Here is a 13,891-nt window from a genome sequence, read left to right on the forward strand (position 1 = left end):
CATCAGCGGAATTCCGAGAACAAAGGAAGAGTTCCGAAGCATTTTTGATCTTCAGCGGAATTCCGAGAACAATGGAAGAGTTCCGAAGCATTTTTAAACGTCAGCGGAATGCCGAGAACAATGGAAGAGTTCCGACGCATTTTTAAACTTCAGCGGAATTCCGAGAACAATGGAAGAGTTCCGAAGCATTTTTAAACTTCAGCAGAATTTCGAGAGCAATGGAAGAGTTCCGACGCATTTTTAAAGGTCAGCGGAATTCCGAGAACAATGTAAGAGTTCCGAAGCATTTTTAAACTTCAGCGGAATTCCGAGAAAAATGGAAGAGTTGCGAAGCATTTTTAACTTCAGCAGAATTCCGAGAACAATGGAAGAGTTCCGAAGCATTTTTAAACGTCAGCAGTATTCTCAGAACAATGGAAGAGCTCCAAAGCATTTTTAAACTTCAGCAGAATTCCGAGAAAAATGGAAGAGTTCCGAAGCATTTTTAAACTGCAGCGGAATTACTAGAACAATGGAAGAGTTCTGATGCATTTTTAAACTTCAGCGGAATTTCTAGAACAATACAAGAGTTCCGAAGCATTTTAAAATTTCAGCAGAATTCCGAGAACAGTGGAAGAGTTCCGAAGCATTTTTAAACTTTAGCAGAATTCCGAGAACAATGGAGGCGTTCCGAAGCATTTTTAAACGTCAGCGGAATTCTCAGAACAATGGAAGTGTTCCGAAGCATTTTTAAACTTCAGCAGAATTCCGAGAACAATGGAAGAGTTCCGAAGCATTTTTAAACTTCAGCGGAATTCCGAGAACAGTGGAAGAGTTCCGAAGCATTTTTAAACATCAGCGGAATTCCGAGAACAAAGGAAGAGTTCCGAAGCATTTTTGATCTTCAGCGGAATTCCGAGAACAATGGAAGAGTTCCGAAGCATTTTTAAACGTCAGCGGAATGCCGAGAACAATGGAAGAGTTCCGACGCATTTTTAAACGTCAGCGGAATTCCGAGAACAATGGAAGAGTTCCGAAGTATTTTTAAACTTCAGCGGAATTCCGAGAACAATGGAAGAGTTCCGAAGCATTTTTAAATGTCAGCGGAATGCCGAGAACAATGGAAGAGTTCCGACGCATTTTTAGACGTCAACGGAATTCCGAGAACAATGGAAGAGTTCCGAAGCATTTTTAAACATCAGCGGAATGCCGAGAAAAATGGAAGAGTTCCGAAGCATTTTTAAACGTCAGCGGAATGCCGAGAAAAATGGAAGAGTTCCGAAGCATTTTTAAACTTCAGCGGAATTCCGAGAACAGTGGAAGAGTTCCGAAGCATTTTTAAACATCAGCGGAATTCCGAGAACAAAGGAAGAGTTCCGAAGCATTTTTGATCTTCAGCGGAATTCCGAGAACAATGGAAGAGTTCCGAAGCATTTTTAAACGTCAGCGGAATGCCGAGAACAATGGAAGAGTTCCGACGCATTTTTAAACGTCAGCGGAATTCCGAGAACAATGGAAGAGTTCCGAAGCATTTTTAAACTTCAGCGGAATTCTCAGAACAATGGAAGTGTTCCGAAGCATTTTTAAACTTCAGCAGAATTCTGAGAACAATGGAAGAGTTCCGACGCATTTTTAAACGTCAGCGGAATTCCGAGAACAATGGAAGAGTTCCGAAGCATTTTTAAACTTCAGCGGAATTCCGAGAACAATGGAAGAGTTCCGAAGCATTTTTAAATGTCAGCGGAATGCCGAGAACAATGGAAGAGTTCCGACGCATTTTTAAACGTCAACGGAATTCCGAGAACAATGGAAGAGTTCCGAAGCATTTTTAAACGTCAGCGGAATGCCGAGAAAAATGGAAGAGTTCCGAAGCATTTTTAAACTTCAGCGGAATTCCGAGAACAGTGGAAGAGTTCCGAAGCATTTTTAAACATCAGCGGAATTCCGAGAACAAAGGAAGAGTTCCGAAGCATTTTTGATCTTCAGCGGAATTCCGAGAACAATGGAAGAGTTCCGAAGCATTTTTAAACGTCAGCGGAATGCCGAGAACAATGGAAGAGTTCCGACGCATTTTTAAACGTCAGCGGAATTCCGAGAACAATGGAAGAGTTCCGAAGCATTTTTAAACTTCAGTGGAATTCCGAGAACAAAGGAAGAGTTCCGAAGCATTTTTGATATTCAGCGGAATTCCGAGAACAGTGGAAGAGTTCCGACGCATTTTTAAACGTCAGCGGAATTCCTAGAACAATGGAAGAGTTCCGAAGCATTTTTAAACTTCAGCGGAATTCCAAGAAAAATGGAAGAGTTCCGAAGCATTTTTAAATGTCAGCAGAATTCTCAGAACAATGGAAGTGTTACGAAGCATTTTTAAACTTCAGCAGAATTCCGAGAACAGTGGAAGAGTTCCGAAGCATTTTTAAACTTTAGCAGAATTCCGAGAACAATGGAGGCGTTCCGAAGCATTTTTAAACGTCAGCGGAATTCTCAGAACAATGGAAGTGTTCCGAATCATTTTTAAACTTCAGCAGAATTCCAAGAACAATGGAAGAGTTCCGAAGCATTTTTAAACGTCAGCGGAATGCCGAGAAAAATGGAAGAGTTCCGAAGCATTTTTAAACTTCAGCAGAATTCCGAGAACAGTGGAAGAGTTCCGAAGCATTTTTAAACATCAGCGGAATTCCGAGAACAAAGGAAGAGTTCTGAAGCATTTTTGATATTTAGCGGAATTCCGAGAACAGTGGAAGAGTTCCGACACATTTTTAAACGTCAACGGAATTCCGAGAACAATGGAAGAGTTCCGAAGCATTTTTAAACGTCAGCGGAATGCCGAGAAAAATGGAAGAGTTCCGAAGCATTTTTAAACTTCAGCAGAATTCCGAGAACAGTGGAAGAGTTCCGAAGCATTTTTAAACATCAGCGGAATTCCGAGAACAAAGGAAAAGTTCCGAAGCATTTTTAAACGTCAGCGGAATTCTGAGAACAATGGAAGAGTTCAGAAGCATTTTTAAACATCAGCGGAATTCCGAGAACAAAGGAAAAGTTCCGAAGCATTTTTAAACGTCAGCGGAATTCTCAGAACAATGGAAGTGTTCCGAAGCATTTTTAAACTTCAGCAGAATTCCGAGAACAGTGGAAGAGTTCCGAAGCATTTTTAAACTTTAGCAGAATTCCGAGAACAATGGAGGCGTTCCGAAGCATTTTTAAACGTCAGCGGAATTCCGAGAACAAAGGAAGAGTTCCGAAGCATTTTTGATCTTCAGCGGAATTCCGAGAACAATGGAAGAGTTCCGAAGCATTTTTAAACGTCAGCGGAATTCCGAGAACAAAGGAAGAGTTCCGAAGCATTTTTGATCTTCAGCGGAATTCCGAGAACAATGGAAGAGTTCCGAAGCATTTTTAAACGTCAGCGGAATGCCGAGAACAATGGAAGAGTTCTGATGCATTTTTAAACGTCAGCGGAATTCTCAGAACAATGGAAGTGTTCCGAAGCATTTTTAAACGTCAGCGTAATTCTCAGAACAATGGAAGTGTTCCGAAGCATTTTTAAACTTCAGCAGAATTCCGAGAACAGTGGAAGAGTTCCGAAGCATTTTTAAACTTTAGCAGAATTCCGAGAACAATGGAGGCGTTCCGAAGCATTTTTAAACGTCAGCGGAATTCCGAGAACAAAGGAAGAGTTCCGAAGCATTTTTGATCTTCAGCGGAATTCCGAGAACAATGGAAGAGTTCCGAAGCATTTTTAAACGTCAGCGGAATGCCGAGAACAATGGAAGAGTTCCGAAGCATTTTTAAACTTCAGCGGAATTCCGAGAACAGTGGAAGAGTTCCGAAGTATATTTAAACATCAGCGGAATTCCGAGAACAAAGGAAGAGTTCCGAAGCATTTTTGATCTTCAGCGGAATTCCGAGAACAATGGAAGAGTTCCGAAGCATTTTTAAACGTCAGCGGAATGCCGAGAACAATGGAAGAGTTCCGACGCATTTTTAAACTTCAGCGGAATTCCGAGAACAATGGAAGAGTTCCGAAGCATTTTTAAACTTCAGCAGAATTTCGAGAGCAATGGAAGAGTTCCGACGCATTTTTAAAGGTCAGCGGAATTCCGAGAACAATGTAAGAGTTCCGAAGCATTTTTAAACTTCAGCGGAATTCCGAGAAAAATGGAAGAGTTGCGAAGCATTTTTAACTTCAGCAGAATTCCGAGAACAATGGAAGAGTTCCGAAGCATTTTTAAACGTCAGCAGTATTCTCAGAACAATGGAAGAGCTCCAAAGCATTTTTAAACTTCAGCAGAATTCCGAGAAAAATGGAAGAGTTCCGAAGCATTTTTAAACTGCAGCGGAATTACTAGAACAATGGAAGAGTTCTGATGCATTTTTAAACTTCAGCGGAATTTCTAGAACAATACAAGAGTTCCGAAGCATTTTAAAATTTCAGCAGAATTCCGAGAACAGTGGAAGAGTTCCGAAGCATTTTTAAACTTTAGCAGAATTCCGAGAACAATGGAGGCGTTCCGAAGCATTTTTAAACGTCAGCGGAATTCTCAGAACAATGGAAGTGTTCCGAAGCATTTTTAAACTTCAGCAGAATTCCGAGAACAATGGAAGAGTTCCGAAGCATTTTTAAACTTCAGCGGAATTCCGAGAACAGTGGAAGAGTTCCGAAGCATTTTTAAACATCAGCGGAATTCCGAGAACAAAGGAAGAGTTCCGAAGCATTTTTGATCTTCAGCGGAATTCCGAGAACAATGGAAGAGTTCCGAAGCATTTTTAAACGTCAGCGGAATGCCGAGAACAATGGAAGAGTTCCGACGCATTTTTAAACGTCAGCGGAATTCCGAGAACAATGGAAGAGTTCCGAAGTATTTTTAAACTTCAGCGGAATTCCGAGAACAATGGAAGAGTTCCGAAGCATTTTTAAATGTCAGCGGAATGCCGAGAACAATGGAAGAGTTCCGACGCATTTTTAGACGTCAACGGAATTCCGAGAACAATGGAAGAGTTCCGAAGCATTTTTAAACATCAGCGGAATGCCGAGAAAAATGGAAGAGTTCCGAAGCATTTTTAAACGTCAGCGGAATGCCGAGAAAAATGGAAGAGTTCCGAAGCATTTTTAAACTTCAGCGGAATTCCGAGAACAGTGGAAGAGTTCCGAAGCATTTTTAAACATCAGCGGAATTCCGAGAACAAAGGAAGAGTTCCGAAGCATTTTTGATCTTCAGCGGAATTCCGAGAACAATGGAAGAGTTCCGAAGCATTTTTAAACGTCAGCGGAATGCCGAGAACAATGGAAGAGTTCCGACGCATTTTTAAACGTCAGCGGAATTCCGAGAACAATGGAAGAGTTCCGAAGCATTTTTAAACTTCAGCGGAATTCTCAGAACAATGGAAGTGTTCCGAAGCATTTTTAAACTTCAGCAGAATTCTGAGAACAATGGAAGAGTTCCGACGCATTTTTAAACGTCAGCGGAATTCCGAGAACAATGGAAGAGTTCCGAAGCATTTTTAAACTTCAGCGGAATTCCGAGAACAATGGAAGAGTTCCGAAGCATTTTTAAATGTCAGCGGAATGCCGAGAACAATGGAAGAGTTCCGACGCATTTTTAAACGTCAACGGAATTCCGAGAACAATGGAAGAGTTCCGAAGCATTTTTAAACGTCAGCGGAATGCCGAGAAAAATGGAAGAGTTCCGAAGCATTTTTAAACTTCAGCGGAATTCCGAGAACAGTGGAAGAGTTCCGAAGCATTTTTAAACATCAGCGGAATTCCGAGAACAAAGGAAGAGTTCAGAAGCATTTTTGATCTTCAGCGGAATTCCGAGAACAATGGAAGAGTTCCGAAGCATTTTTAAACGTCAACGGAATTCCGAGAACAATGGAAGAGTTCCGAAGCATTTTTAAACGTCAGCGGAATGCCGAGAAAAATGGAAGAGTTCCGAAGCATTTTTAAACTTCAGCGGAATTCCGAGAACAGTGGAAGAGTTCCGAAGCATTTTTAAACATCAGCGGAATTCCGAGAACAAAGGAAGAGTTCCGAAGCATTTTTGATCTTCAGCGGAATTCCGAGAACAATGGAAGAGTTCCGAAGCATTTTTAAACGTCAGCGGAATGCCGAGAACAATGGAAGAGTTCCGACGCATTTTTAAACGTCAGCGGAATTCCGAGAACAATGGAAGAGTTCCGAAGTATTTTTAAACTTCAGCGGAATTCCGAGAACAATGGAAGAGTTCCGAAGCATTTTTAAATGTCAGCGGAATGCCGAGAACAATGGAAGAGTTCCGACGCATTTTTAGACGTCAACGGAATTCCGAGAACAATGGAAGAGTTCCGAAGCATTTTTAAACATCAGCGGAATGCCGAGAAAAATGGAAGAGTTCCGAAGCATTTTTAAACGTCAGCGGAATGCCGAGAAAAATGGAAGAGTTCCGAAGCATTTTTAAACTTCAGCGGAATTCCGAGAACAGTGGAAGAGTTCCGAAGCATTTTTAAACATCAGCGGAATTCCGAGAACAAAGGAAGAGTTCCGAAGCATTTTTGATCTTCAGCGGAATTCCGAGAACAATGGAAGAGTTCCGAAGCATTTTTAAACGTCAGCGGAATGCCGAGAACAATGGAAGAGTTCCGACGCATTTTTAAACGTCAGCGGAATTCCGAGAACAATGGAAGAGTTCCGAAGCATTTTTAAACTTCAGCGGAATTCTCAGAACAATGGAAGTGTTCCGAAGCATTTTTAAACTTCAGCAGAATTCTGAGAACAATGGAAGAGTTCCGACGCATTTTTAAACGTCAGCGGAATTCCGAGAACAATGGAAGAGTTCCGAAGCATTTTTAAACTTCAGCGGAATTCCGAGAACAATGGAAGAGTTCCGAAGCATTTTTAAATGTCAGCGGAATGCCGAGAAGAATGGAAGAGTTCCGACGCATTTTTAAACGTCAACGGAATTCCGAGAACAATGGAAGAGTTCCGAAGCATTTTTAAACGTCAGCGGAATGCCGAGAAAAATGGAAGAGTTCCGAAGCATTTTTAAACTTCAGCGGAATTCCGAGAACAGTGGAAGAGTTCCGAAGCATTTTTAAACATCAGCGGAATTCCGAGAACAAAGGAAGAGTTCAGAAGCATTTTTGATCTTCAGCGGAATTCCGAGAACAATGGAAGAGTTCCGAAGCATTTTTAAACGTCAGCGGAATGCCGAGAACAATGGAAGAGTTCCGACGCATTTTTAAACGTCAGCGGAATTCCGAGAACAATGGAAGAGTTCCGAAGCATTTTTAAACTTCAGTGGAATTCCGAGAACAATGGAAGAGTTCCGAAGCATTTTTGATATTCAGCGGAATTCCGAGAACAGTGGAAGAGTTCCGACGCATTTTTAAACGTCAGCGGAATTCCTAGAACAATGGAAGAGTTCCGAAGCATTTTTAAACTTCAGCGGAATTCCAAGAAAAATGGAAGAGTTCCGAAGCATTTTTAAATGTCAGCAGAATTCTCAGAACAATGGAAGTGTTACGAAGCATTTTTAAACTTCAGCAGAATTCCGAGAACAGTGGAAGAGTTCCGAAGCATTTTTAAACTTTAGCAGAATTCCGAGAACAATGGAGGCGTTCCGAAGCATTTTTAAACGTCAGCGGAATTCTCAGAACAATGGAAGTGTTCCGAATCATTTTTAAACTTCAGCAGAATTCCAAGAACAATGGAAGAGTTCCGAAGCATTTTTAAACATCAGCGGAATTCCGAGAACAAAGGAAAAGTTCCGAAGCATTTTTAAACGTCAGCAGAATTCCGAGAACAGTGGAAGAGTTCCGAAGCATTTTTAAACATCAGCGGAATTCTGAGAACAATGGAAGAGTTCCGAAGCATTTTTAAACGTCAGCGGAATGCCGAGAACAATGGAAGAGTTCCGACGCATTTTTAAACGTCAGCGGAATTCCGAGAACAATGGAAGAGTTCCGAAGCATTTTTAAACTTCAGCGGAATTCCGAGAACAATAGAAGAGTTCCGAAGCATTTTTGATCTTCAGCGGAATTCCGAGAACAATGGAAGAGTTCCGAAGCATTTTTAAACGTCAGCGGAATGCCGAGAACAATGGAAGAGTTCTGATGCATTTTTAAACGTCAGCGGAATTCTCAGAACAATGGAAGTGTTCCGAAGCATTTTTAAACGTCAGCGGAATTCTCAGAACAATGGAAGTGTTCCGAAGCATTTTTAAACTTCAGCAGAATTCCGAGAACAGTGGAAGAGTTCCGAAGCATTTTTAAACTTTAGCAGAATTCCGAGAACAATGGAGGCGTTCCGAAGCATTTTTAAACGTCAGCGGAATTCCGAGAACAAAGGAAGAGTTCCGAAGCATTTTTGATCTTCAGCGGAATTCCGAGAACAATGGAAGAGTTCCGAAGCATTTTTAAACGTCAGCGGAATGCCGAGAACAATGGAAGAGTTCCGACGCATTTTTAAACTTCAGCGGAATTCCGAGAACAATGGAAGAGTTCCGAAGCATTTTTAAACTTCAGCAGAATTTCGAGAGCAATGGAAGAGTTCCGACGCATTTTTAAAGGTCAGCGGAATTCCGAGAACAATGTAAGAGTTCCGAAGCATTTTTAAACTTCAGCGGAATTCCGAGAAAAATGGAAGAGTTGCGAAGCATTTTTAACTTCAGCAGAATTCCGAGAACAATGGAAGAGTTCCGAAGCATTTTTAAACGTCAGCAGTATTCTCAGAACAATGGAAGAGCTCCAAAGCATTTTTAAACTTCAGCAGAATTCCGAGAAAAATGGAAGAGTTCCGAAGCATTTTTAAACTGCAGCGGAATTACTAGAACAATGGAAGAGTTCTGATGCATTTTTAAACTTCAGCGGAATTTCTAGAACAATACAAGAGTTCCGAAGCATTTTAAAATTTCAGCAGAATTCCGAGAACAGTGGAAGAGTTCCGAAGCATTTTTAAACTTTAGCAGAATTCCGAGAACAATGGAGGCGTTCCGAAGCATTTTTAAACGTCAGCGGAATTCTCAGAACAATGGAAGTGTTCCGAAGCATTTTTAAACTTCAGCAGAATTCCGAGAACAGTGGAAGAGTTCCGAAGCATTTTTAAACTTTAGCAGAATTCCGAGAACAATGGAGGCGTTCCGAAGCATTTTTAAACGTCAGCGGAATTCTCAGAACAATGTAAGTGTTCCGAATCATTTTTAAACTTCAGCAGAATTCCAAGAACAATGGAAGAGTTCCGAAGCATTTTTAAACGTCAGCGGAATGCCGAGAAAAATGGAAGAGTTCCGAAGCATTTTTAAACTTCAGCAGAATTCCGAGAACAGTGGAAGAGTTCCGAAGCATTTTTAAACATCAGCGGAATTCCGAGAACAAAGGAAGAGTTCTGAAGCATTTTTGATATTCAGCGGAATTCCGAGAACAGTGGAAGAGTTCCGACGCATTTTTAAACGTCAACGGAATTCCGAGAACAATGGAAGAGTTCCGAAGCATTTTTAAACGTCAGCGGAATGCCGAGAAAAATGGAAGAGTTCCGAAGCATTTTTAAACTTCAGCAGAATTCCGAGAACAGTGGAAGAGTTCCGAAGCATTTTTAAACATCAGCGGAATTCCGAGAACAAAGGAAAAGTTCCGAAGCATTTTTAAACGTCAGCGGAATTCTGAGAACAATGGAAGAGTTCCGAAGCATTTTTAAACTTCAGCAGAATTCCGAGAACAGTGGAAGAGTTCCGAAGCATTTTTAAACATCAGCGGAATTCCGAGAACAAAGGAAGAGTTCTGAAGCATTTTTGATATTCAGCGGAATTCCGAGAACAGTGGAAGAGTTCCGACGCATTTTTAAACGTCAACGGAATTCCGAGAACAATGGAAGAGTTCCGAAGCATTTTTAAACGTCAGCGGAATGCCGAGAAAAATGGAAGAGTTCCGAAGCATTTTTAAACTTCAGCAGAATTCCGAGAACAGTGGAAGAGTTCCGAAGCATTTTTAAACATCAGCGGAATTCCGAGAACAAAGGAAGAGTTCCGAAGCATTTTTGATCTTCAGCGGAAATCTGAGAACAATGGAAGAGTTCCGAAGCATTTTTAAACGTCAGCGGAATGCCGAGAACAATGGAAGAGTTCCGACGCATTTTTAAACGTCAGCGGAATTCCGAGAACAATGGAAGAGTTCCGAAGCATTTTTAAACTTCAGCGGAATTCCGAGAACAATGGAAGAGTTCCGAAGCATTTTTAAACTTCAGCAGAATTCCGAGAACAGTGGAAGAGTTCCGAAGCATTTTTAAACATCAGCGGAATTCCGAGAACAAAGGAAGAGTTCCGAAGCATTTTTGATCTTCAGCGGAATTCCGAGAACAATGGAAGAGTTCCGAAGCATTTTTAAACGTCAGCGGAATGCCGAGAACAATGGAAGAGTTCTGATGCATTTTTAAACGTCAGCGGAATTCTCAGAACAATGGAAGTGTTCCGAAGCATTTTTAAACGTCAGCGGAATTCTCAGAACAATGGAAGTGTTCCGAAGCATTTTTAAACTTCAGCAGAATTCCGAGAACAGTGGAAGAGTTCCGAAGCATTTTTAAACTTTAGCAGAATTCCGAGAACAATGGAGGCGTTCCGAAGCATTTTTAAACGTCAGCGGAATTCTCAGAACAATGGAAGTGTTCCGAAGCATTTTTAAACTTCAGCAGAATTCCAAGAACAATGGAAGAGTTCCGAAGCATTTTTAAACTTCAGCGGAATTCCGAGAACAGTGGAAGAGTTCCGAAGCATTTTTAAACATCAGCGGAATTCCGAGAACAAAGGAAGAGTTCCGAAGCATTTTTGATCTTCAGCGGAATTCCGAGAACAATGGAAGAGTTCCGAAGCATTTTTAAACGTCAGCGGAATGCCGAGAACAATGGAAGAGTTCCGAAGCATTTTTAAACTTCAGCGGAATTCCGAGAACAGTGGAAGAGTTCCGAAGCATATTTAAACATCAGCGGAATTCCGAGAACAAAGGAAGAGTTCCGAAGCATTTTTGATCTTCAGCGGAATTCCGAGAACAATGGAAGAGTTCCGAAGCATTTTTAAACGTCAGCGGAATGCCGAGAACAATGGAAGAGTTCCGACGCATTTTTAAACTTCAGCGGAATTCCGAGAACAATGGAAGAGTTCCGAAGCATTTTTAAACTTCAGCAGAATTTCGAGAGCAATGGAAGAGTTCCGACGCATTTTTAAAGGTCAGCGGAATTCCGAGAACAATGTAAGAGTTCCGAAGCATTTTTAAACTTCAGCGGAATTCCGAGAAAAATGGAAGAGTTGCGAAGCATTTTTAACTTCAGCAGAATTCCGAGAACAATGGAAGAGTTCCGAAGCATTTTTAAACGTCAGCAGTATTCTCAGAACAATGGAAGAGCTCCAAAGCATTTTTAAACTTCAGCAGAATTCCGAGAAAAATGGAAGAGTTCCGAAGCATTTTTAAACTGCAGCGGAATTACTAGAACAATGGAAGAGTTCTGATGCATTTTTAAACTTCAGCGGAATTTCTAGAACAATACAAGAGTTCCGAAGCATTTTAAAATTTCAGCAGAATTCCGAGAACAGTGGAAGAGTTCCGAAGCATTTTTAAACTTTAGCAGAATTCCGAGAACAATGGAGGCGTTCCGAAGCATTTTTAAACGTCAGCGGAATTCTCAGAACAATGGAAGTGTTCCGAAGCATTTTTAAACTTCAGCAGAATTCCGAGAACAATGGAAGAGTTCCGAAGCATTTTTAAACTTCAGCGGAATTCCGAGAACAGTGGAAGAGTTCCGAAGCATTTTTAAACATCAGCGGAATTCCGAGAACAAAGGAAGAGTTCCGAAGCATTTTTGATCTTCAGCGGAATTCCGAGAACAATGGAAGAGTTCCGAAGCATTTTTAAACGTCAGCGGAATGCCGAGAACAATGGAAGAGTTCCGACGCATTTTTAAACGTCAGCGGAATTCCGAGAACAATGGAAGAGTTCCGAAGTATTTTTAAACTTCAGCGGAATTCCGAGAACAATGGAAGAGTTCCGAAGCATTTTTAAATGTCAGCGGAATGCCGAGAACAATGGAAGAGTTCCGACGCATTTTTAGACGTCAACGGAATTCCGAGAACAATGGAAGAGTTCCGAAGCATTTTTAAACATCAGCGGAATGCCGAGAAAAATGGAAGAGTTCCGAAGCATTTTTAAACGTCAGCGGAATGCCGAGAAAAATGGAAGAGTTCCGAAGCATTTTTAAACTTCAGCGGAATTCCGAGAACAGTGGAAGAGTTCCGAAGCATTTTTAAACATCAGCGGAATTCCGAGAACAAAGGAAGAGTTCCGAAGCATTTTTGATCTTCAGCGGAATTCCGAGAACAATGGAAGAGTTCCGAAGCATTTTTAAACGTCAGCGGAATGCCGAGAACAATGGAAGAGTTCCGACGCATTTTTAAACGTCAGCGGAATTCCGAGAACAATGGAAGAGTTCCGAAGCATTTTTAAACTTCAGCGGAATTCTCAGAACAATGGAAGTGTTCCGAAGCATTTTTAAACTTCAGCAGAATTCTGAGAACAATGGAAGAGTTCCGACGCATTTTTAAACGTCAGCGGAATTCCGAGAACAATGGAAGAGTTCCGAAGCATTTTTAAACTTCAGCGGAATTCCGAGAACAATGGAAGAGTTCCGAAGCATTTTTAAATGTCAGCGGAATGCCGAGAACAATGGAAGAGTTCCGACGCATTTTTAAACGTCAACGGAATTCCGAGAACAATGGAAGAGTTCCGAAGCATTTTTAAACGTCAGCGGAATGCCGAGAAAAATGGAAGAGTTCCGAAGCATTTTTAAACTTCAGCGGAATTCCGAGAACAGTGGAAGAGTTCCGAAGCATTTTTAAACATCAGCGGAATTCCGAGAACAAAGGAAGAGTTCCGAAGCATTTTTGATCTTCAGCGGAATTCCGAGAACAATGGAAGAGTTCCGAAGCATTTTTAAACGTCAGCGGAATGCCGAGAACAATGGAAGAGTTCCGACGCATTTTTAAACGTCAGCGGAATTCCGAGAACAATGGAAGAGTTCCGAAGCATTTTTAAACTTCAGTGGAATTCCGAGAACAATGGAAGAGTTCCGAAGCATTTTTGATATTCAGCGGAATTCCGAGAACAGTGGAAGAGTTCCGACGCATTTTTAAACGTCAGCGGAATTCCTAGAACAATGGAAGAGTTCCGAAGCATTTTTAAACTTCAGCGGAATTCCAAGAAAAATGGAAGAGTTCCGAAGCATTTTTAAATGTCAGCAGAATTCTCAGAACAATGGAAGTGTTACGAAGCATTTTTAAACTTCAGCAGAATTCCGAGAACAGTGGAAGAGTTCCGAAGCATTTTTAAACTTTAGCAGAATTCCGAGAACAATGGAGGCGTTCCGAAGCATTTTTAAACGTCAGCGGAATTCTCAGAACAATGGAAGTGTTCCGAATCATTTTTAAACTTCAGCAGAATTCCAAGAACAATGGAAGAGTTCCGAAGCATTTTTAAACGTCAGCGGAATGCCGAGAAAAATGGAAGAGTTCCGAAGCATTTTTAAACTTCAGCAGAATTCCGAGAACAGTGGAAGAGTTCCGAAGCATTTTTAAACATCAGCGGAATTCCGAGAACAAAGGAAGAGTTCTGAAGCATTTTTGATATTTAGCGGAATTCCGAGAACAGTGGAAGAGTTCCGACACATTTTTAAACGTCAACGGAATTCCGAGAACAATGGAAGAGTTCCGAAGCATTTTTAAACGTCAGCGGAATGCCGAGAAAAATGGAAGAGTTCCGAAGCATTTTTAAACTTCAGCAGAATTCCGAGAACAGTGGAAGAGTTCCGAAGCATTTTTAAACATCAGCGGAATTCCGAGAACAAAGGAAAAGTTCCGAAGCATTTTTAAACGTCAGCGGAATTCTGAGAACAATGGAA

The sequence above is a fragment of the Phyllobates terribilis genome, unplaced genomic scaffold (genome assembly GCF_046119375.1).
Source record: "Phyllobates terribilis strain yellow unplaced genomic scaffold, ASM4611937v1 Scaffold_2__4_contigs__length_985480577, whole genome shotgun sequence".
Taxonomy (NCBI): Eukaryota; Metazoa; Chordata; class Amphibia; order Anura; family Dendrobatidae; genus Phyllobates; species Phyllobates terribilis.